Below are 26379 nucleotides of genomic sequence, written 5' to 3'. Positions count from 1 at the left end.
TAAAAATTGACTTACCCTTTAGGCCTCATTTACACGAGCGTGTGCGTTTTGCTCACGCAAAAACTGCGGCGTTTTCCGTGCGCAAAAGGCACTTAACGGCTCCATGTGTCATCAGTGTATGATGCGCGGCTGCGAGATTTTCGCGCAGCCGCCATCATTATGACTAGAGATGAGCGAACTTCTGAAAAGTTCGGTTCGGCTAGTTCGCCGAATTTCACGAAAAAGTTTGTTTCGGACCGAACCTGTAATTTCCGTGCGCCGAGCATGTTACTGTCCAGGGTGCTGATAGAGTTAATGGGCTGCACTAACTCTTTCAACAACCTTGACAGTACATGCTCGGCGCACGGAAAATACAATTTTAATGTAATAAAAAAAAATAAAAAATACGTTCATACTTACATTCCTCCTGTCCGGCCTCCAGCGGTGACGTGTCATCCATGTCGCCGCTGCAGCCAATCACAGGCTGTAGTGGCGGTCACGCACGTCAGGATGACGTCAGAAGGCCGGCCTGCAGGGATGACGCTTCATCCCACGTGACCGCCTCTGCAGCCAATCACAGGCTGCAGCGGCCTCTGCAACCAATCACAGGCTGCAGCGGCCTCTGCAACCAATCTCAGGCTGCAGCGGCCTCTGCAGCCAATCACAGGCTCCTCTCCTGAAATACTCTGTGCTGCCTTAAACTCTGTGGACAGGTCAGGATCCTGTTTCTTTTAAATGCTGCTGGGGAACCCGCTCGATCCATTATATAAGGCTGCGCTACAGTGCAGCATTTAAAAAAAAACAGGATCCTGACCTGTCCACAGAGTTTAAGGCAGCACAGAGTATTTCAGGAGATGAGCGTGCAGATTCAGTGCTGCTGTAAACTCTGCTCTTACCATTACGTAGCTCAGTCTGTTACCACTCCTCCACTCCTGTCCTCAATAACACCTTCAAATGATTGGCAAGTCACCACGTAATGGTAAGAGCAGAGTTCACAGCAGCACAGAGTATTTCAGGAGAGGAGCGTGCAGATTCTGTGCTGCTGTGAACTCTGTGTGAGGGGGGCCCAAGTTGTATCAACAGCCCAGGGCCCATGGTACACTTAATCCGCCACTGCGTACCGTCTGTAAGCCTCGGTGCATACTGGACAACAATAACTATATGGGTGGGGGGGGGGGGTGGACATTGCAGACCAGATGCTGCAGCCCTACAATGCTGTTTGGTATAAAAACTTCCCGTAAACCTCATCCAAGTGTCCCTATATAATTATTTTGTAATTTTTAGAAAGGCGGGGAACCAGGGATCCTATCTTACATATCAAGGAAAGGTCATAAAAAATGTTATATTTGGAGACCAGGCCCAGGGGAGGGGAGGGGTGGCATCATCTAGTCAAGCCAGCAGAATTGTACCAGGACAACATTTCCCATCCGAAGTGCCCCCTACAGCCAAAAAAAGCCGACCCCAAAAGAGATGCCGCGTATGTTCTAAGAACGGAATATGAAGGGAAACCAGTTACCAATGCGACACCTGCCCAGAGAAACCAGCGCTCTGCATTAGGGACTGTTTCCGTGTGTACCAGACATCCCTAAATTAATAATTGTATTTTGAAAAATAAATGAACCCATTTATTCACTTTCTGACATTTTCCATTTTATTATCCAATCTATTGGGGTTTTTTTTCACTTCACTTTTTATTACACTATAGTCCACATATAAATTGAAATACAAGAAAAAACCCGAAATCTAAAAAATATTCTCACTACACCCCTAGATGAATACCATTAGGGAAAGATCCCCCACCAAAAATAAAAAAATTCTCACTATACCCCTAGATGAATACCTTAGGGAACATGGTTTTCAAAATAGGGTCACTCTCGGGGGTGTTACATCGTTCTGTCGGCTCAAATCCTTAGAAAACAAAGAGTGGGGCCTATAAGTCATTCAAGCTAAAATGATGTCCTGAAAACCATAGAGGGGGTTGTGTCATTTTGGGCCCCACCATGCGGCCAAGCAATGGATTATGTCCTAAGTGGGGGTATTTTTTAAAACAGTAGAAACAGCGCAATAAATGTTGGGGTGCATTTCTTCCGTTTCATGTATAAAAATATGTCCTAAATGACACATTTGTGAAAATATATTTTTTACACTGTCTTTGCATTAAATTCAGCAAAAAACTGTGGGGTTAAAATATTCACTTCACCCCTAGACAAATACCTTAAGGGGTCTGGTTTTCTAAATGGGCTCATTTAAGGGGGTTTCCATCATTCTGACCCCTATGAGCCTCTGAAATCTTGGCTTGGTGCAGGAAATCAAAATGTTCTACAAAATTTATAAAATTATGAATAAATTTGTAAGTCTTCTAAATTGCTAAAAAAATTATATATTTTTTCAAAACTGCTGCCAAAATAAAATAATGAGATGGAAATATATATTTAATAAAAAGAATTGTTCAGTATGATGTACATATGTGACAAATTGCAGTTCAAATTAGGGAAAAAATTAAATTTTTACAAAATGTCATCAATTTTTATATTTTTTCATTAATTTACGCAAATCGTATCCGCCTACTTTTACCTCTAAAATCAAGTACAACATGTGACGAAAAAACAATCTCAGAATTACTTGGATGTGCAAAACTATTGCAGATTATTCTCTGATAGAGTCAGATATACCGGATTTTCAAAATCTGCCTTGGTCATTAAGTGAATAACTGGCTCGGTCATTAAGTGGTTAAAGGGTAACTAAATGTTTGACACAATTCTGACATGTTATAGTGACATGTCAAAGTTTTGATTGGTGGGGGTCCGAGCACTGAGACCAATCGCTCAAACGATGCGGCAGAAGCGCTGAGCCGCTTCGTGTCTGTTCGGCTTTTTCTCCCATGTATCGGAGGACGGGCTCAGAGACTTTCTATTGAGCCCGTACTCTGATACATTGATTTACTGAAAAATCCGAACAGACACGAAGCGGCTGAGCACTCACACGAGCGCTTCTGCCGCTTTCTTTGAGCGATTAGTGGGGGTCTCAGTGCTCGGATCCCCACCAATAAAAACTTCTGACATGTCACTATAACATGTCAGAAGTTTGTCAAACGTTTAGTTACCCTTTAATTAATTTTATTAACATTTTTGTAGTCACATTAAGGATTTATTGCTGATAATTTCCTGGCAAATGTCTGTAAGAAATGTCCTAACAACCGGCAACAGTATTTAACTGTAAAAAACAGCAAAATTTTGCAAATTTTTTTCAAAATTAAAATTTTTATAAATTTGAATGTATCTTCTTGTAAGACAGATAGTTATAGCACCCAAAATAGTTGCTGAATAACATCCCCCATATTTCTACTTTAGATTGGCATGATTTTTTTGAGCATCCTTTTATTTTTCTAGGACGTTCCATGCTTAGAAATTTATCAGCAATTTCTAAAATTTTCAAGAAAATTTCAAAAGGCTATTTTTTTAGGGACCAGTTCAGTTGTGAAGTGGCTTTGAGGGGCCCATACAATACAAACCCCTCATAAATCACCCCATTTTAAAAACTGCACCCTCAAAGTATTTAAAACAGCATTTATAAAGTTTCTTAACCCTTTAGGCATTTCACAAGAATTAAGGCAAAGTAGAGCAAATAAAAGCATTTTTTTTGCAGAAATTCATTTTTAATCCATTTTTTCTATAACACAGAAGGTTTTACCAGAGAAACGCAACTCAATATTTATTGCCCAGATTCTGCAGTTTTTAGAAATATCCCACATGTGGCCCTAGTGTGATAATGGACTAAGGCACCGGCCTCAGAAGCAAAGGAGCACCTAGAGGATTTTGGAGCATTCTTTTTATTAGATTATATTTTAGGCACCATGTCAGGTTTGAAGAGGTTTTGTGGTACTAAAACAAAGTAAACACCCCAAAAGTGACCTCATTTTGGAAACTGCACCCCTCAAGAAATGAATCTAGCAGTGTAGTGAGCATTTTAACCCCACAGGTGTTTCATAGATTTTATTAGAATTGGGACGTGAAATTAGAAAATAATTTTTTTTCCAATAAAACACAGTATTTTTAATTTCCACAAGGACAAAAAGAGAAAAAATAACGTAACATTTGTAAAGCGATTTCTCCTGAGTAAAGCAATATCCCACATGTGGTCATAAACTGCTGTTTCGACACACGGTAGGGCTCAGAAGGGAAGGAGCACCATTTGGCTTTTGGAGCACAAATTTAGCTGGAAGTTTGCGGCGCCATGTCACATTTACAAAGCCCCTGAGGTAACAAAACAGTGGAAACCCCCCACAAGTTACCCCATTTGGAAAACTGCACCCCTCAAGGAATTTATCAAGGGGTATAGTGAGCATTTTGACCTCACAGGTTTTTTGCAGAAATTATTGGAAGTAGGCCGTGAAAATAAAAATCTACATTTTTTTCATAAAATGTAGGTTTAGCTATTTCTTTTTTACATTTCCACAAGAACTAAAAGACAAAAAAGCACCGCCACATTAGTAGATTAGTTCTCCCGAGTACAACAATCCCCCATATGTGGCCATAAACGGCTGTTTGAGTATATGGCAGGGCTCAGAACATAAAGAGCCCCTTGCAACATCTGAGGCCTACCATGGTGGCATTTACTGCCCCGTGTCATGAAAACAGGGGCTCTGGGATGTCAAAATATTTGAAACCCCAGAAAATTGACTCCATTTTGGAAACTAAACCCCTAAACTAATTCATCTAGGGGTATAGTAAGAATTTTTTATATGTGCAGTAACTGAGGAGTACCTGGAAAACCCGCAATGGAGGCAGAGGGAATGGCCAGTCCCACTACCAACCTACCCACCATTCCATAAAATCCTGCCCAAAAAATAAATCAAAGGCCTCAGTAAAAAAAAGATTTGCTGAGACAACCAATCTCATCTGGATTTATTCTTCTCACCCAGATTTGCAACCTGGATGGGACAGACACTCCCTCGGGTTCTTGGTATAGTGAGAATTTTTAGTTTAGTTTTATTTATATTTTTACAAATTTTAAATGGGGCTGGTCAGTAAAAAAAAAAAGATTGTCATGTCCAATAAGGGAGACAGAAATGTGGATAAAGAATAAATAAATGAAAAATCCAGGGAGCTGTGATATAATTTGAAACATTGTTTCAGGCACAGGTCGTGCTTTGTGGGACAAGTCTCACATTGGCATGTGATGTCCTTACGAATGCCGCGATTGGCGCGCACACCGCATTTTTTTGGGGTGTTCTGTTTGTTTTCAGTGGGGGGGGATTTCTGTGGGGAAATGCTGTTCGGGAATTATCCTGCTGACGGAAGGACCAGATGAACTGCCCTCCCCTTCCTGGTCAGCAAATATCAGGGCCTTGATTACATTTTCCTGAAACTGCAGGAACGTTTCCCCACCGCCGTCTTATCTGCAGAGGATGAAGGCGTTGTATAAAGTGATCTGTGTAAGATGCACTGGCGTGTTCTTATACCTTTGTCTTGCGCATGGCGCTGTACGGTTTTACGCCACCCATATATTTGTTGTACTCCTATAGCAAAATGGTTTGGGGACTTGGGTGGTGGATCCGCATAGAGGGACAAGGCTGCAGCTGTCCGTATAAGGACGTCCCTTATATCCTTATATTTCAGGAGCAGCAGGTCGTCGCTGCTGACAGCTCTGCTCTCTCCTACCTACAGTGTCTGGCCCAGCAAAGTTTCGGGGAGACCCTTCTGATTTTTGTGGATTGTTCCGCACGCCAATGTGGATCTGGACGAGAGAACTTTTTACAATGGGAAACTGTTATAAAAGTTGTCCAGATATAGATGATATAGTTTGCCGAGCAAAGGATGAACACGATCCCATACGATCTTTCCACTAATCCCTAGGGAGTGGGGCATTCTGGGGGATCTATACGGGAGTCTTTCCCCTCATAAACTCTAAAAGAGTGGGTGTAACCGGTGGCACTTTCACATAACTTTTATGCCGTACCGGGCTCTATTATTGGGTAGATGCCGCCTGAAGTGCGGTCTACCCTTGAAGCTCACCAATCACTCATCTACTGCAATTATCAAAACTTGGGTCCTGTGGGGTGGGCAGTGACTGTTGTCGTTGTAGTGCAGGAGCCTCATCATAGCTTCAAATCGTGTCCTGCTCATAATCGTGCGGTACGGGGGGGGGGTGTTGCATAAAATATCAGGGGACCAATAATCTCTAATACTGGGCTTTTTGACGAGACCAAAACTTAAAAATAGGCCCCAAAATGTCCCTAATTCTACTGCATTTGTGGGGGTTCAATTTTGGCCTCTCTCGTAAAACGAGTCGGGTTCTGGGAGCTGCATAGATGTTGGTCTGCTGGACCATTCAATTTAAAAGGGTGTCAGCAAAGAAAAGTTTTAAATAATCTATGGGGCTGAACCCCGTAGTATCAACTTGAATGCCTGAGGTGGCCGTAAATTCAGGCACCTGGGGGTATAATTGTCCACAGCTACCCATGTCAGCTCGGGCAGAGCAGGACCTATGGCTCTTCTGCGCTGACGGGGGGTGCAGACAGTCGCTTGATACTGACCAAGATGAGAGCACGAACTGTGCTTCACCTTCGCTTGCGCTGTCTGTATCGGAGCAGAGCATTTCATATCCTTCCCAAGCTGTGAAAGCCCTCCTGGCCATATTGAGGGATATTACAAATACGAACTAAAACCAAAAACAACTACGCAAAATTTTTTGTAATATTTTTTTTTAAACTTTTTTTTTTACCAAATAAAACCCCCGCTACTCCTGGGTGAGCAACAAGAATGGACCGGCGACCCTGCTGTATTTGATAAGTGAGGATACCCTACCTACCAGGGAAATTCTAAATGTGAGGTGTCATTGCTACCTAACAGGGAACTTGGGCAGTGGGCAATCTAGGGGCACAGCAGGGAAATAGCGGCAGGAGATGTGACAGTTGATGGCTGGGCACAGGTCACATGTCACTTTGGGTGGATGAATCAGATGACCAGTGGGCACCAAATGTGGTGAACAGTGGTCAGTCGGCAGAAATTGGGCAGATCTGAGGGTTTTATAAGATCTCTACTTCTCTTTTCTTCACTAAACTTCACTACGACCGACTCTGACAAGCTCCACACACAAGAGCTGTCAGAGCCGGCGCCGCCTGTGAATCCTGCCTCCTATGCTGTGATTGGCCAGTCAGTACTGACTGGCCAATCACAGTGCTTGATGACACGGGGCCATTTCGATTAGTCCCGAGCCAGTGAGTCCTGCCCGGCAACATTCAGTAACAGTTGCGATCAGGAAACTGTCACCGTGTGCTTTGCGGTAAAGCACTTGCAATCTAGACGTACAATCACGCCCTTTGTGGGAAGGGGTTAAAAAGCAAACATTCAAATTCATAATTTTGCCGTCGCTGCTTTTTTTTTTTATAGATTCCCCTTTTTAAAAATCCATAAATATGAAACACAAATTTATACCTAGCCCAAAATGATCCCCAAAAAATCTGGACCTTATCTGCAAAATACAAGTCCCCAAATAACCCAAAAAGTTCCGGCTGACAGTATACGGGGAGTCAGAGACGGAAAATTCCTGCCGTCCTTAATGCGAACATTTTCTTGGTTCTTAATGAGTGCGGGAGATTTATTACTAATGTCCTAAATGTAGACGGAATAAAACTGGACCAGACCGGCAGAAACTGCGCCAAATCCATCACACGCCTGTCCTACTTTAGGTCTGACCTAACACAGGCCGGTACATTTTATACACACAGGCAGTAACGTAATGTATATAGATACCGTATATGACAGGACATTATGGTACAAAGAAATGTAGAAGTCCTCGTAATGGGACGAAAAATAATGTGAAAAATATAAATAAAACTATTGATTACAAAAAATTATAATAAAGACGATTTTTTTTTAATTATTTTATTTTTAAATAAATTATCCCTATTAAAAAAAGCAATGGTGGAAGAGCTTTTTTTATGCCTTCATGTTCCTAAAAGTTAAACACTATATATATATATATACACCTAAATATTACACTTTATAGCGGTTTTCCGGAATGTGATTTCTTTTTTAGAATGGCCTAGAAATTACATTTATTTCATTTCCAGCCTGTACTAAAAAAAATTCACATCCCGAATAAATCCTTCAAAATGTAAGAGAAAAGTCTTTTATATTTCATGTCTTGTTCGTCTGATTCCGGCCGTGGGAATATAAAACATGTCGATGTTTTTTGCTGTTGTGTGAAGTTTGTACAATAAACTTTATTTCTATTTTATTGTATTTTTTTCCCCCAATTTTCCTTCATTCATTTTATTTTTACAATTTTTGTAGTCACATTAAGGAATTATTACTAATAATTTCCTGGCAAATGTCTGTAAGAAATGTCCTAACAACCGGCAATATAAGAAGACGGCCCTGGGGTCCTTTTAGAATTTAATGTTTAACTGAATCACAAATTTAATACTTGACCGTCCCAATCAAAGTGCTAAACCGGATCCTTCACCCCGCTGTGATGTCATGTATTAAGTGCTCAGTAACCCTGACATCATACATGGCGCTTTGCAAGAAGGGGTTCAAAATTAAAAAGGTCAAATATAACCCCACAGTTACAGTGTAGCACTCAGTATAGGTGCCACTATATACTATATACTTATATACATGTTCACTGTAGTGTTGATAATGGAGATAAAGTGCAGATGCTTGTGTCTGGTGCTGTGATGATGTCACAATGGTGGGTGTGGCTTGGAGATGTCATCACACATTGTGTCTGGTGCTGATGATGTCACAATGGTGGGTGTGGAATGGAGATGACATCACACAATCTATTGTGACATCATGGGGGTATATAAGGGGCCGCCATCCACCTGCAGCCTATTTCTGGATTACCATATTTTGGTGACAGGAGATTCTTCTTGGAGACAATGAGGTTTATTCTTCTACTTGTGTTTCTGGATATAATCCACCCAACACATTGTGTTTCACTGCCGGTGAGTATTTACCTCTTATTACACCCTGAACCCCCAGACCCGGCTGTACTGTGGGGGATGGGATATATGTGAATGTACTGATCACCTTGTCTCTTCCAGGACTTTTCATACTGGATTAATGTCATTCTGACCTATGAAAGTCCAACCCACCACCTGAGACCATGGAAGTTTGAGGTAAGTCTCCGTTCTCTCCGTATAATAGATGATGTCTTATTCCTCATGATAAGATTAGGACATTCTTTGTATATATCTGTAGGTTCTTGTCTGGGATCTTATATCAGATCTTGTCTTTCAGGACTTCCAGTCGGAGGACATCGTTCCTCACATAAGGATAATATTACAGCTCTTTGGGGTGAGTGATAATACCAGTATAATAGTTTATTGTTATTATTATTATACTGCATATATAGCACCAGTCCATCTATACAACGACTTATACATAGGGGTGCAAACTAAAGAGTGGGGACAGCGCACATTTATTATGGAGCTCCTCCCGATGTACAGAATGGCCGGGGGGCACAGCACACATATAATATTTGCCCCCCCCCCCCCATGTACACAGCAGCACATATATACATCACTAATATTCCCTGCCCCCACTGTCCACAGTCCCGTATAACAGACTTTGGGCGTAATTTATGATAACTGTTTAACAGTAAAACTGTCCTTGTTACCCATAACAACCAATCAGAGCTCAGCTTTCATTTCTTGTCTCCCATAGAATCCAATCAGAGCTCAGCCTTCATTTATTGTTGCCTATAACAACCAATCAGAGCTCAGCTTTCACTTCTTAACCTGCCCGGGAAAGAGGAAAGCTGCTCTGTGATTGGTTGCTACGGGTAACAAGGACAGTTTTACTGTTAGACCATTGTGATAAATCTGCCCCACACTGAATATTAAATGTGAAGAAGTGTAATAAAGATATAATCTAGTGATATAGACCCCCCGCCATGTCAACTATCTGGCCCCCATACAATCCAATGTGCCATATCTCCCATACTACATCTTGTAACCTATAATATACATTTGGGGGCATCTGAGGGTGTTTAGAGGGAAAAACATCATCATAATGCAACATAAAAATCATCGCATCCCCTTTCCATGCACAGCCCCCCCGGTAGGAGTAGAAGAGGGAATAGTAGGATGTTTCTTCACCCTTTCATCCCCATGCCATATACTTGGTGGGTCTCCGCACATTATTGGCCATTAAATGCAGCCCATTCAGCAACTGTGCGGCCTTCACCCTAATGCCGTGACTCTCATGATTTGTATGGCATCCACCAGGCTAGTTTGGGACCCTTACTTGAGCGCATTAGCCTGGACCCCTGACTACAATACCCATCTGCACTGCCCTACAATACTAAGGAGGGGGGCAGAGGTTGCATTTAAACCTCATGCACATGGCCCTGCCCATAATCACGGTCCGCGATTACGGGCACATCTGGATGCAGGCGACCGCGCACAGCAACCCGTGATTTCGGCCCATGCTCCCATACAAAGTAAAAAGCAAAAGATGTGTCCTATCTTTTGTAGAGGCTTTCTATGGCCCAGACTCCATCCCGCAAATATACGGGAAGGTGTAAGTGGTCAATAGAAGAGAATTGGTCCGTAATTGCAGACAAATTCTATGGTCGTGTGCCTGGGTCCTTAATATGGAGCACCTCCCCATGTAGAGAATACCTGGCAGGGCACAGGACACATTTAATATGGAGACCCTCCCCATGAACAGAACAGCTGGGGGGGGGGCACATGACACATATAATATGGAGACCCTCCCCATGAACAGAACAGCTGGGGGGGACAGGACACATATACTATGGAGACCCTCCCCATGTGCAGAGCAGCCCATATATACATCACTAACTTTCCCTGCCCCCACTGTCCACAGTCCCATATAACAGACTTTGTTTCCTCCGATTGCAGGAATTTGTATCTGACCCCGTTGGTGACCCGTATGTTCCACCTGGTCATAGACGGACACGAGAGCGGTGCATTGGCGTAAGTTCAGCTCATATTTAAACTTTTTCGTATATGACTCTATGATCCTGGGACCCCTGTACTAATTCTCATCACTCCCTTATAGAATAATCCATCAAAGTCCACCGCCGCCCCCCGAGAGAAGCTGACAATATTACAAAGGACTTATAAATGGATGGCAGCGAAGGTCTTTGGGGTAAGTGATAAATTATTGGTATTGGGGTTCAGCTAAAGTGCAATCAGAGCTCAGTCTTATGGCTTCCAACTTATTCTTTGTGTTGGTTCTTTGTATTACAGGACACCCCTCCACCCGTGGTCCCCAGAAAGGAGCTCGCTGCGTGTAATGTAAGACGCCGTGATCGGATCATCCATGGCGTGGTGTGCGCTGGACTCATGTCACCGCTCATTGCACTGCTGATCTTGGCTGCATGGCTTGTACTAAGTCAGGGAGAGGACGACTTGTCCCATCAACATACGAAACTCTCCGATGCCAAGAACAAACAAAACCTGCAGATCATCAAGAGAGTGGTGGACGCTCCACTGGTGGCCAATTCCAAAACTGTGCAAGGCCCCGTAAGATCAGTTGATGTGCCCGAACCATTTCCACTGCCGAAATTCACACCGTTGATGGAAAGGCACATTTATGAAAAAAGTGACTTGGCCATGTACGTGGAGAAAAAATACATCAGGACTTTGGAGGAGATCATTGTCATGAAACGTCTTGAGGTGTTCCTTGGGATCAAGTCATCAGATGCTGAACCGATGGTGAAGATACCAAACCATCCCCCACTGTTTCAGCAGGTGTATTACCACACATCTGCCGCTGACAACCAGCAACAAGGGGCTCAGACATCTGCCGCTGACAACCAGCAACAAGGTGCTCAGACATCTGCCGCTGACAACCAGCAACAAGGGGCTCAGACATCTGCCGCTAACAACCAGCAACAAGGGGCTCAGTGCATCAGCAGGGGAACATCCGCGGTGCTCAATCAAGACCATCCAGCACCTTCCAAGGCTCCTTCTCCCCAGGAAGCGGAAAACAACAAAACAACTATTGCTCCTGGGGAATCCATCCTCCATGACACCCATGGCGAGAAAAAGTCACAGAAACGTAATGTGCGGTTCAGTAATGTTGTCCGTGTCCGACCAATTCGTCCTGACCACCTGTATATGCATGCTCGTACCTCCGAAGAACATTCTGAAAGAATATTCATCTATGACTATGACCTTGACTCCGAAGAGAGCGACCTGGACTCCGAAGAGAGCGATCTAGAGAATCAGGAATGCTGCCTCTTCATACGGATCCTGCGCCTCATTAAAGACATATTCTGCTGTAACTTGTGCTGCTCAGAAGTCGAGGAAAACTGAGGTACAAAAGAGGAACCGGACAGCTTTTCTGGAGGACATTTCCACCATCAGAATCCCCCACAGTGAGGTCGGACCAGACAATAACATCACAGAGATTAATAAAACATCTTCACTCTGATACCAGGTGTTAATGTGCGGTGTGTACCGCCGGTAAATGCCCCTAACCGGGGGGTCGGGTCTGGGGTCTGTATTAGTTTAGGGGTCTGGTGTCTGTATTAGTTTAGGGGTTTGGTATGAGGTATGTATTGGTTTAGGGGTCTGGTCTGGGGTCTGTAATAGTTTTGGGGTCTGGTCTGGATTAGTTAAGGGATCTGGGGTCTGTATTAGTTTTGGGGTCTGGTCTGGGGTCTGTATTAGTTTAGGAATCTGGTCTGGGGTCTGTATTAGTTTAGGTGTCTGGTCTGGGGTCTGGATTAGTTTTGGGGTCTGGTCTGGGGTCTGTATTAGTTTAGGGGTCTGGCTTGGGTCTGTATTAGTTTTGGGTCCGGTCTGGTGTCTGTATTAGTTTAGGAGTCTGGTCTGGGGTTTGTATTAGTTTAGGTGTCTGGTCTGGGGTCTGGATTAGTTTTGGGTCCGGTCTGGGGTCTGTATTTGTTATGGCAGGAAGGAGGTGAAGGGAACAAGTGAGCCCTAATCTACCCACCGCCCTGTCCCTGCCTACTTGCAACGACCCGCCCTAGGCGACGGGGTACAACTTGGCGGCGGTCCCTACGCTGACTAAGTGCAAGGGGATACAAACAGGGAACAAGCAAGGGAAGGGGCAGTAGCCCACGGAACACCGTGAGGAAACGGAGTGGTGAACGAGCCAGTCAGGATCAGGATGTAGTGGAGTATACAAACGCAGAGCACGGAGCAGGAAGCAAGCCAGGGGCAGAGCGAAGCAGGATAAGCGGGAACTGAAGCAAGGCAGAAGCACGGCAGAAGCAGGCTGGAGCAAGGCAGCAGTGGGGCCAGGAATCCAAGAAGAATAACAAGCAATGAGGAAGAGAAAACGGCAGGTATAAATGGACAGGGGGCGGAGCTAACTCCGACTGACCAGGCCGCGATAGGCTCTCCCACTCCTGAGCCTGCCACCCTGATTGGTGGGAGCCGGTGTCAGTCTAAGAGGTCTGGCCTCAGGTGTCGACTGATTAACCCTGGGAGTATCCACAGACGTAGTGCCTGGCAGATCCTTTACAGTACTCCCCCTTTTATGAGGGGCCACCGGACCCTTACTAAGAGGACCCGGTTTAGTGGGGAAGAGAAGGTGGAACCTCCTGACCAATACCCCAGCGTGAACATCTCGAGCAGGTACCCAAGTCCTCTCCTCCGGCCCGTATCCTCTCCAATGGACCAGGTACTGGAGGGAGCCCTGGATCATCCTACTGTCCACAATCTTGGCCACCTCGAATTCCACCCCCTCAGGGGTGAGAACGGGAACAGGAGGTTTCCTCGAGGGGGACCAGGACGGGGAGCAGCGTTTAAGGAGGGAGGCATGAAAGACGTCGTGTATGCGAAAGGATGGGGGCAGCTCCAGACGGAAGGATACAGGGTTGAGGACTTCAATGACCTTATAAGGTCCAATAAATCGGGGAGCAAACTTCCTGGACGGGACCTTAAGGCGCAAGTTCCTAGACGACAACCACACCAGATCCCCGACGACAAACCGGGGGTTAGCAGAACGTCTTCTATCAGCCTGAATCTTTTGTACGCTCTGGGACGCCTCTAGGTTCTTCTGAACCTGGGCCCAGACTGTGCACAGTTCCCAATGAACGTCCTCTACCTCGGGATTATTGGAACAACCAGCAGAAACGGAGGAGAACCTTGGATTAAACCCGAAATTACAGAAAAACGGGGAGACCCCTGACGAGTTACTGACCCGGTTATTAAGGGAAAATTCGGCGAGGGGAAGGAATGAGACCCAATCAAATTGACAGTCAGAGGTGAAACACCTTAAATATTGTTCCAGGGATTGATTAGTCCTTTCCGTTTGGCCATTAGTTTCGGGATGGAAGGCGGAGGAGAAGGACAGATCAATCTCCAACTTTTTACAAAAAGCTCTCCAAAATAAGGAAACAAATTGTACCCCTCTGTCAGAAACGATATTGACTGGGGCCCCATGGAGACGCAAAATGTGTTTAACAAACAAAGAAGCTAACGTCTTGGCGTTAGGTAGTTTCTTAAGGGGCACAAAGTGGCACATCTTGCTGAAGCGGTCTACTACCACCCACACCACCGACTTGCCCTGAGATGGAGGCAAATCGGTGATAAAATCCATAGAGATATTGGTCCAAGGTCTCTGGGGAATGGGCAAAGAACGTAGTAAGCCCGCAGGTCGGGACCTAGGGGTCTTGGACCTAGCACAAACATCACAAGCGGCGACGTAAGCCCTAACGTCTTTACGCAACCCAGGCCACCAATAGTTTCTGGTAATGAGGTGTTTGGTACCCAAGATGCCAGGATGACCAGATAGTGCGGAGTCATGGTTTTCCCTGAGTACCCTTAGCCGGTATTGCAGGGGGACAAACAGCTTGTCCCCAGGGAGGTTCCCGGGAGCTGAACCTTGATCAGCCGCAATGTCAGAGGCTAAATCAGAATCAGTGGCAGAAACGATTATACCAGGGGGTAAAATACAAGCAGGATCCTCCTCAGAAGGAGGATTGGCCATGAAACTACGTGACAGTGCATCAGCCTTAATATTTTTGGACCCAGCCCTATAGGTAACCAAGAAGTTAAATCTGGTAAAGAATAGCGCCCATCGAGCTTGTCTAGGATTAAGCCAGATTCTAGGAAACCCAGATTCTTGTGGTCAGTAAGGACCGTTACCTGGTGTCTGGCCCCCTCCAGGAAGTGACGCCACTCTTCAAAAGCCCATTTAATGGCTAAAAGTTCGCGGTTGCCAATATCATAGTTACTCTCCGTGGGCGAAAACTTCCTAGAGAAGTAAGCACAGGGGCGGAGATGGGTGAGGGAGCTGGTACCCTGGGACAAGACGGCCCCCACTCCCACCTCGGACGCGTCAACCTCCACAATAAATGGCTCCCTTTGGTTGGGCTGAACCAGCACGGGGGCAGAGATAAAGCACTTCTTGAGGGTCTCAAAAGCCTGGACGGCCTCAGGAGGTCAGTGGAGGACATCAGCACCCTTGCGAGTGAGGTCCGTAAGAGGCTTAGCGACGACCGAGAAGTTGGCAATAAATCTCCTGTAATAGTTAGCGAACCCCAAAAAACACTGTAGCGCCTTCAGGGAGGCAGGTTGGACCCATTCCGCCACAGCCTGAACCTTGGCAGGGTCCATGCGGAATTCATGAGGAGTGAGGATTTGACCCAAAAATGGTATCTCCTGTACCCCAAACACACATTTTTCGGTTTTCGCAAACAGATTATTTTCCTGGAGGACCTTCCTGACATGCTCCACGTGGGAGGACCAGTCCTTGGAAAACACCAGTATGTCATCAAGGTACAATACAAGAAAATTTCCCAGGTAATCTCCCAGAATTTCATTAATAAAATTCTGGAAGACGGCAGGGGCATTACACAACCCAAAGGGCATGACGAGGTATTCGAAATGACCTTCGGGCGTGTTGAACGCAGTCTTCCACTCATCCCCCTCTTTGATGCGGATAAGGTTATATGCCCCCCGTAGATCGAACTTAGAGAACCATTGGGCCCCCTGAACCTGATTAAAAAGATCCGGAATCAAAGGAAGGGGATACTGGTTCCTTACTGTGACCTTATTCAAGTTCCGATAGTCAATGCACGGCCTAAGACCACCATCCTTCTTCCCCACGAAGAAGAAGCCAGCACTTACAGGAGAAGTCGAGGGGCGAATGAAGCCCTTGGCCAGGCATTCTTGGATATACTCCCTCATAGCTTCACGTTCAGGACATGAAAGATTAAATATCCTACCCTTAGGAAGCTTAGCACCAGGTACCAAATCGATGGCGCAATCGTAATCTCTATGAGGGGGCAACACCTCGGAGGCCTCCTTAGAAAACACATCAGCGAAGTCCTGAACAAACTCAGGTATGGTGTTTACCTCCTCACGGGGAGAAATAGAGTTAACCGAAAGACATGACGTCAGGCATTCACTACCCCATTTGGTGAGATCCCCAGTATTCCAATCAAACGTGGGATTATGCAGCTGCAACCAGGGAAGACCTAATACCAGATCGGACGATAATCCCTGCATCACCAGTACAGAGCACTGCTTCAAATGCATGGAGCCAACAAGGAGTTCAAAAACAGGAGTATGCTGAGTAAAATAACCATTAGCAAGAGGAGTGGAGTCGATACCCACTACCGGGACAGGATAAGGCAAATCAATAAAAGGCATTTTTAGAGACATAGCAAATTCCACAGACATGATATTAGCAGATGAGCCAGAATCCACGAAGGCACTGCCAGTGGCAGACCGGCCAGCAAACGAGACCTGAAAGGGAAGCAAAATTTTATTGCGTTTCATATTAACGGGAAATACCTGTGCGCCCAAGTGACCTCCCCGATGATCACTTAGGTGCGGAAGTTTTCCGGCTGCTTATTCTTGCGCCTGGGACAGGTGTTCAGTAGATGCTTGTCACCCCCACAATAGAAGCAGAGACCATTCTTCCTGCGGAACTCTCTACGTTGTCGAGGGGACATGGAGGCCCCGAGTTGCATAGGTACCTCCGAGTCTTCCGTGGAAGAGCGAGGAGACGGGACCTCGGGGGGAATCGCAGGGAAGTCAGAGGGGAAAACATTGAAACGTTCAAGCTGACGTTCCCTGAGGCGTCGGTCAAGTCGTACTGCTAGGGCCATAACCTGGTCTAGGGAGTCAGAAGAGGGGTAGCTAACAAGCAGATCCTTCAGGGCGTCAGATAATCCTAACCTAAACTGGCACCTTAGGGCCGTGTCGTTCCACCGAGAAGCTACGCACCACTTTCTAAAATCAGAACAGTATTCCTCAACAGGTCTCCTACCCTGACGTAAGGTCACCAGCTGACTCTCGGCTAAGGCAGTCCTGTCAGTCTCGTCGTAAATGAGTCCGAGGGCAGAGAAAAAACGATCGACGGAGGAAAGTTCAGGGGCGTCAGGAGCCAAGGAGAAGGCCCACTCTTGGGGCCCTTCCTGGAGTCGGGATATAATGATACCCACCCGCTGGTTCTCGGAACCTGAGGAGTGAGGTTTTAGATGGAAGTAAAGTCTGCAACTCTCCCGGAAGGAGAGAAAAGTCTTACGGTCCCCTGAGAACCGGTCAGGTAACTTGAGGTCGGGTTCTAGAGGTGAGGTGAGGGGTACTACTATGGCAGCGTCAGACTGGTTGACCCTCTGAGCCAGGGCCTGGACCTGTAGGGAGAGGCCCTGCATCTGCTGGGTCAGGGTCTCAAGGGGGTCCATGATAGCGTCAGCGTAGGAGAAATGGTAGACTAGGTATGGGCTTGTTATTATGTTATGGCAGGAAGGAGGTGAAGGGAACAAGTGAGCCCTAATCTACCCACCGCCCTGTCCCTGCCTACTTGCAACGACCCGCCCTAGGCGACAGGGTACAACTTGGCGGCGGTCCCTACGCTGACTAAGTGCAAGGGGATACAAACAGGGAACAAGCAAGGGAAGGGGCAGTAGCCCACGGAACACCGTGAGGAAACGGAGTGGTGAACGAGCCAGTCAGGATCAGGATGTAGTGGAGTATACAAACGCAGAGCACGGAGCAGGAAGCAAGCCAGGGGCAGAGCGAAGCAGGATAAGCGGGAACTGAAGCAAGGCAGAAGCACGGCAGAAGCAGGCTGGAGCAAGGCAGCAGTGGGGCCAGGAATCCAAGAAGAATAACAAGCAATGAGGAAGAGAAAACGGCAGGTATAAATGGACAGGGGGCGGAGCTAACTCTGACTGACCAGGCCGCGATAGGCTCTCCCACTCCTGAGCCTGCCACCCTGGTTGGTGGGAGCCGGTGTCAGTCTAAGAGGTCTGGCCTCAGGTGTCGACTGATTAACCCTGGGAGTATCCACAGACGTAGTGCCTGGCAGATCCTTTACAGTATTAGTTTAGGAGTCTGGTCTGGGGTTTGTATTAGTTTAGGTGTCTGGTCTGGGGTCTGGATTAGTTTTGGGGTCTGGTCTGGGGTCTGTATTCGTTTTGGGGTCCGGTCTGGGGTTTGTATTAGTTTTGGGGTGTGATATGCCCTTGGTTTGGGGATGTACTATCAGGGGTGTAACGAGAAAGGGCTGGGTCCCATAGTAAACTTTTGAATGCCCCCCAATTGAGAATGAACATTCACCAGCTCCATGTGACAGTTATCGGGTCTATTTTATTTATATCAAGTATTTTTTTAGATTTCATTAGTAATGATTTATTTTGCTGGGGATACATTTTTTTTTTTAGTAAAATAGATCGTGTGAACGTGGTGATTGGTTCTCTTCACAAGGACGCACTTTCCTGCATAATAGAGTGAAAAAAACAAACTATCCCGCCAAGTGTTCTCTTACCCATCCGTACAGGTTTAGGAATAACATGACAAGTGTTAACACCTCGGTGACATTTCAGGTACAGTTACGTCGCTGCCGCCCAGCTGTTCGAACAATGCAAGCTAACTGTACGTGATTGTGATGGCGCGGGGTCAGTAGCCGATCCCGCGCCACCACCAGCGGGTATCAAAGGGTTAATTCCGACTGATTAACCCCTTAGATGTGCCATGGTCAACAGCTACCACAGCATCCTTGAGGTTACATCGACATTTCCCCCCCAAGATTTGATCGCAGTTTGTCATTGGTCGTAGAGTGTAAAACTGACAGGTATAATACACTGTGATCCATAAGTATTGCTGTGTATTATACAAGCGATCAGACAGATGGATCCTCAGGTCTCCTAGTGGAACTTTTTAAAATTAGGACACTTTTAAATTACTTAAATAGCAAGTTTTCACAGATCTATACCCCTGAAAAATATTGCGGTGGATGAGTCTCTGTCCTTTTCAAAGGCCGGCTACAATTCAGGCAATATTTGCCTATATAAGAGGGCCCGATTTGTGTTAAAAACGTATAAATTATGTGAGAGTGACTCGGGCTACACTCATAAATTCAGAGTTTATGAAGGGAAAGACTCCCGACTGATCCCTCCAGAATGCCCCCCATCAATGGTATGGGACCTTTTGCACCCTCTTCAGGTGACTGTCTGCAAAAACAACCTCTGGCCTGTGGCACCATACGCCGCAATCAAAAAGGCCTGCCAAAATCCCTGGTCTACCAGAAATGAAAATCTGGGGAAATCAGGGGACTTTGTAATGAGGACTTGCTGCTTGTCAAATTTGGTAACAAGAGAGATGTCCTGATGCTCACAATGATTCACCCGGACAGCGGCAGCCACATTCCTGTACGCGGGACAAGTCGTACCGTCTGTAAGCCTGGGTGCATACTGGACTACAATAACTATATGGGTGGGGGGACCGTGCAGGCCAGATGCTGCAGCCCTACAATCCTGTTCGGAAATCCCGGATTTGGTATAAAAACTTCCCGTTAACCTCGTCCAATTATTTTGTAATTTTTAGAAAGGCGGGGAACCAGGGATCCTATCTTAAATATCAAGGAAAGGTTATACATTTTTTTATATTTGGAGACCAGGCCCAGGGGAGGGGAGGGGTGGCATCATCTAGTCAAGCCAGCAGAATTGTACCAGGACAACATTTCCCATCCGAAGTGCCCCCTACAGGCAAAAAAAGCCGACCCCAAAAGAGATGTCGCGTATGTTCTAAGAAAAGGAACATGGAGGGAAACCAGTTACCAATGCGACACCTGCCCAGAGAAACCAGGGCTCTTCATTAGGGACTGTTTCCGTGTGTACCATACATCCATAAATTAATAATTGTATTTTGAAAAATAAATTAGCCCATTTATTCACTTTCTGACATTTTCCATTTTATTATCCAATCTATTGGGGTTTTTTTCACTTCAGTTTTTATTACACTATAGTCCACATATAAATTGGAATACAAGAAAAACCCCAAAATATAAAAAAAATTCTCACTATACCCCTAGATGAATACCATTAGGGAAAGATCCCCCACCAAAAATAAAAAATTCTCACTATACCCCTAGATGAATACCTTAGGGAACATGGTTTTCAAAATAGGGTCACTCTCGGGGGTGTTACATCGTTCTGTCGGCTCAAATCCTTTGAAAAGAAAGAGTGGGGCCTATAAGTCATTCAAGCTAAAATGATGTCCTGAAAACCGTAGAGGGGGTTGTGTCATTTTGGGCCCCACCATGCGGCCAAGCAATGGATTATGTCCTAAGTGGGGGTAATTTTTAAAACAGTAGAAACAGCGCAATAAATGTTGGGGTGCATTTCTTCAGTTTCATGTATAAAAATATGTCCTAAATGACACATTTGTGAAAATATATTTTTTACACTGTCTTTGCATTAAATTCAGCAAAAAACTGTGGGGTTAAAATATTCACTTCACCCCTAGACAAATACCTTAAGGGGTCTGGTTTTCTAAATGGGCTCATTTATGGGGGTTTCCATCATTCTGACCCCAATGAGATGGAAATATATATTTAATAAAAAAGAATTGTTCAGTATGATGGACATATGTGACATATTGCGGTTCAAATTAGGGAAAAAATTCAATTTTTACAAAATGTCATAAATTTTTATATTTTTTTATTAATTTACTCAAATCGTATCCGCCTACTTTTATCACTAAAATCAAGTACAACATGTGACGAAAAATCTATCTCAGAATTACTTGGATGTGCAAAACTATTGCAGATTATTCTCTGATAGAGTCAGATATACCGGATTATCAAAATCTGCCTTGGTCATAAAGTGAATAACTGGCTCGGTCATTAAGTGGTTAAAGGGTAACTAAATGTTTGACAAAATTCTGACATGTTATAGTGACATGTCAGAAGTCTTGATTGGTGGGGGTCCGAGCACTGAGACCAATCGCTCAATCGAAGCGGAAGAAGCGCTGAGCTGCTTCGTGTCTGTTCGGCTTTTTCTACCATGTATCGGAGGACGGGCTCAGAGACTTTCTATTAAGCCCGTACTCCGATACATTGATTTCCGGAAAAATCCGAACAGACACAAAGCGGCTGAGCACTCACACGAGCGCTTCTGCCGCTTTCTTTGAGCGATTGGTGGATGTCTCAGTGCTCGGACCCCACCAATAAAAACTTCTGATAATTTACTATAACATCTCAGAAGTTTGTCAAACGTTTAGTTACCCTTTAAAGAGGCTCTGTCACCACATTATAAGTGGCCTCTCTTGTACATGATGTGATCGGCGCTGTAATGTAGATTACAGCAGTGTTTTTTTATTTAGAAAACGATAATTTTTGACGGAGTTATGACCTATTTCAGCTTTATGCTAATGACTTTCTTAATGAACAACTGGGTGTGTTTTACTCTTTGGCCAAGTGGGCGTTGTACAGAGGAGTGTATGACGCTGACCAATCAGTGACCAATCAGCGTCATACACTTCTCTCCATTCATTTACTCTGCACATAGCGATATAGCTATATCACTATGTGCAGCCACATAAACACACTATAAAGCGTCTGAATGACGTGAAACGGTCGGCTCTGTTTTCTTTTTGAATCCCGTGTTGCCTGCCTCAATCTTGGCATAAAGAGAAACCTTTTGCAAATGGTGAGTGCCGTGCTGTCTTCTTTTCTACATGTTGTCATAAACACACTATAACGTTACTGCAGTGTCCTGACAATGAATATACATTACCTCCAGCCAGGACGTGATGTGTATTCACAATCCTGACACTTCGCTAATACAATCCCGACACTACAGCACAGCAAGCGTAATCTCGTTTGAAATAACAGTTTACAGCGTAATATAGCTATATCGCTATGTGCAGAGTAAATGAATGGAGAGAAGTGTATGACGCTGATTGGTCACTGATTGGTCACTGATTGGTCACTGATTGGTCAGTGTCATACCCTCCTCTGTACAACGCCCACTTGGCCAAAAAGTAAAACAAGCCCAGTTGTTCATTAAGAAAGTCATTAGCATAAAGCTAATATAGGTCATAACTCCGTCAAAAATGATAGTTTTATCTAAATAAAAAACACTGCTGTAATCTACATTACAGCGCCGATCACATCATGTACAAGAGAGGCCACTTATAATGTGGTGACAGAGCCTCTTTAAATAGTTTTATTGTTAACATTTTTGTAGTCACATTAAGGATTTATTGCTGATAATTTCCTGGCAAATGTCTGTAAGAAATGTCCTAACAACCGGCAACAGTATTAAATTGTAAAAAACAGCAACATTTTGCAAATTTTTTTCAAAATTAACATTTTTATAAATTTGAATGTATCTTCTTGTAAGACAGATAGTTATACCACCCAAAATAGTTGCTGATTAACATCCCCCATATTTCTACTTTAGATTGCTATAATTTTTTGAACATCCTTTTATTTTTCTAGGACGTTACAAGGCTTAAAAATTTATCAGCAATTTCTCAAATTTTCAAGAAAATTTCAAAAGGCTATTTTTACAGGGACCAATTCAGTTGTGAAGTGGCTTTGAGGGGCCCATACAATACAAACCCGTCATAACTCACCCCTTTTTAAAAACTGCACCCTCAAAGTATTTAAAACAGCATTTATAAAGTTTGTTAACCCTTTAGACGTTTCACAAGAATTAAGGCAAAGTAGAGCAAATTAAAGCATTTTTTTTTGCAGAAATTCATTTTGAATCTATTTTTTCTATAACACAGAAGGTTTTACCAGAGAAACGCAACTCAATATTTATTGCCCAGGTTCTGCCGTTTTTAGAAATATCCCACATGTGGTCCTAGTGTGATAATGGACTAAAGCACCGGCCTCAGAAGCAAAGGAGCACCTAGAGGATTTTGGGGCATTCTTTTAATTAGAATGTATTTTAGGCACCATGTCAGGTTTGAGGAGGTCTTGTGGTACTAAAACAAAGTAAACACCCCAAAAGTGACCCCATTTTAGAAACTGCACCCCTCAAGAAATGAATCTAGCTGTGTAATTATTAGAATTGGGACGTGAAATTAAAAAAATAATTATTTTCCCAATAAAACACTGTTTTTTTAATTTCCACAAGGACTAAAAGAGAAAGAGCAACGAAACATTTGTAAAGCAATTTCTCCTGAGTACAGTAATATCCCACATGTGGTCAGAAACTGCTGTTTGGAGACACGGCAGGGCTCAGAAGGGAAGGGGTGCCATTTGGATTTTGGAGCTCAAATTTAGCTGGAATAGTTTGCGGCGCCATGTTGCATTTGCAAAGCGCCTGAGGTGACAAAACAGGGGAAACCCCCCACAAGTGACCCCATTTGGAAAACTACACCCCTCAAGGAATTTATCAAGAGGTATAGTGAGCATTTTGACCCCACAGGTTTTTTGCAGAAATTATTGGAAGTAGGCCGTGAATATAAAAATCAAAATTTATTTTATAAAATGTAGGTTTAGCTATTTTTAAAAAAATTTCCACAAGAACTAAAAGCACCGCCACATTTGTAGATCAGTTCTCCCGAATACAACAATCCCCCCCCTATGTGGCCATAAACGGCTGATTGAGTATATGGCAGGGCTCAGAACATAAAGAGCACCATGCAACATCTGAGGCCTACCATGGTGGCATTTACTGCCCTGTGTCATGAAAAAAGAGGCTCTGGGATGTCAAAATATTAGAAACCCCAGAAAATGTACTCCATTTTGGAAACTAAACCCCTGAATGAATTAATCTAGAGGTATAGTAAGAATTTTTTATATGTGCAGTAACTGAGGAGTAGCTGGTGGGGGAGGGAATGGCAGGTCCCACTACCAACCTCCCCACCATTCCATAAAATCCAGCCGAAAAAATAAATTTTTTTAAATGAGAATTTTTAGTTTAGTTTTATTTATATTTTTTACCAATTTTGAATGGGGCTGGTCAGTAAAAAAACATAAATTTGTCATGGCCAATAAGGGAGACAGAAAAGGTGGATAAAGAATAAAGAAATGAAAAATCCAGGGAGGTGTGATGTAAATTGAAACATTGTTTCATGCACAGGTCGGCCTTTGTGGGACACGTCTCACATTGGTACGTGGTGTCCTTACGAATACCGCGATTGGCGCACACACGCCTATTTTGGGGGGGCTTCTGTTTGTTTTCAGTGGGGGGGATTTCTGTGGGGAAATGCTGTCTGGGAATTATCCTGCTGACCGAAGGACCAGATGAACTGCCCTCCCCTTCCTGGTCAGTAAATATCAGGGCCTTGATGACTTTTTCCTGAAATGGCAGGAACGTTTCCCCACCGCCGGCTTATCTGCAGAGGACGAAGGCGTTGTATAAAGCGATCTGCGTAAGATGCACTGGCGGGTTCTTATACCTTTGTCTTGCGCATGGCGCTGTACGGTTTTACGCCACCCATATATTTGTTGTACTCCTATAGCAAAATGGTTTGGGGACTTGGGTGGTGGATCCGCGTACAGGGACAAGGCTGCAGCTGTCCGTATAAGGACGTCCCTTATATCCTTATATTTCAGGAGCAGCATGTCGTCGCTGCTGACAGCTCTGCTCTCTCCTACCTTCAGTGTCTGCTCCAGCAAAGTTTCGGGGAGGCCCTTCTGATTTTTGGGGATTGTTCCGCACGCCAATGTGGATCTGGACGAGAGAACTTTTTACAATGGGAAACTGTTATAAAAGTTGTCCAGATATAGATGATATAGTTTGCCGAGCAAAGGATGAACATGATCCCATACGATCTTTCCACTAATCCCTAGGGAGAGGGGCATTCTGGGGGATCTATACGGGAGTCTTTCTCCTCATAAACTCTAATAGAGTGGGTGTAACCGGTGGCACTTTCACATAACTTTTTATTGCCGTACCGGGCTCTATTATTGGGTAGATGCGCCTGAAGTGCAGTCTACCCTTGAAGCTCACCAATCACTCATCTACTGCAATGTTTTGTTGGGGGTATAAACTTGGGAAAGTAGTGGGCAATTATCAAAACTTGGGTCCTGTGGGGTGGGCAGTGACTGTTGTCGTTGTAGTGCAGGAGCCTCATCATAGCTTCAAATCGTGTCCTGCTCATAATTGTGGGGTACAGGGGGGGGGGTGTTGTATAAAATATCGGGGGACCAATAGTCTCTAATACTGGGCTTTTTGACGAGACCAAAACTTAAAAATAGGCCCCAAAATGTCCCTAATTCCACTGCATTTGTGGGGGTTAAATGTTGGCCTCTCGCATAAAACGAGTCGGGGTTCTGGGATATGAACTGAGCTGCATAGATGTTGGTCTGCTGGACCATTCAATTTAAAATGGTGTCAGCAAAGAAAAGTTTAATATAATCTATGGGGCTGAACCCCGTAGTATCAACTTGTATGCCTGAGGTGGCCGTAAATTCAGGCACCTGGGGGGTATAATTGTCCACAGCTACCCATGTCAGCTCGGGCAGAGCAGGACCTATGGCTCTTCTGCGCTGACGGAATAAAACTGGACCAGACCGGCAGAAACTGTGCCAAATTCATCTCACGCCTGTCCTACTTTAGGTCTGACCTAACACATGCCGATACATTTTATACACACAGGCAGTAATGTAATGTATATAGATACCGTATATGACAGGACATTATGGTACAAAGAAATGTAGAAGTCCTCGTAATGGGACGAAAAATAATGTGAAAAATATAAATAAAACTATTAATTACAAAAATTTATAATAAAGACGATTTTTTTTAAATTATTTTATTTTTAAATAAATTATCCCTATTAAAAAACACAATGGTGGAAGAGCTTTTTTTATGCCTTCATGTTCATAAAAGTTAAACACTATATATATATATACACCTAAATATTACACCTTATAGCGGTTTTCTGGGATGTGACTTTTTTTTAGAAAGGCCTGGAAATTACATTTATTTCATTTCCAGCCTGTACTAAAAAATGTTCACATCCCGGATAAATCTTTCAAAATGTAAGAAAAAAGTATTTTATATTTCATGTCTTGTTCGTCTGATTCCGGCCGTGGGAATATAAAACATGTCGATGTTTTTTGCTGTTGTGTGAAGTTTGTACAATAAACTTTATTTCTATTTTGTTGTATTTTTTTCCTCCAATTTTCCATAATTAATTTATTCTCAAAATTTTTGTAGTCACATTAAGGAATTATTACTAAT

This window comes from Rhinoderma darwinii, chromosome 5 (genome assembly GCF_050947455.1).
Source record: "Rhinoderma darwinii isolate aRhiDar2 chromosome 5, aRhiDar2.hap1, whole genome shotgun sequence".
Classification (NCBI taxonomy): Eukaryota; Metazoa; Chordata; class Amphibia; order Anura; family Rhinodermatidae; genus Rhinoderma; species Rhinoderma darwinii.
This window is presented reverse-complemented; position numbering follows the sequence as displayed.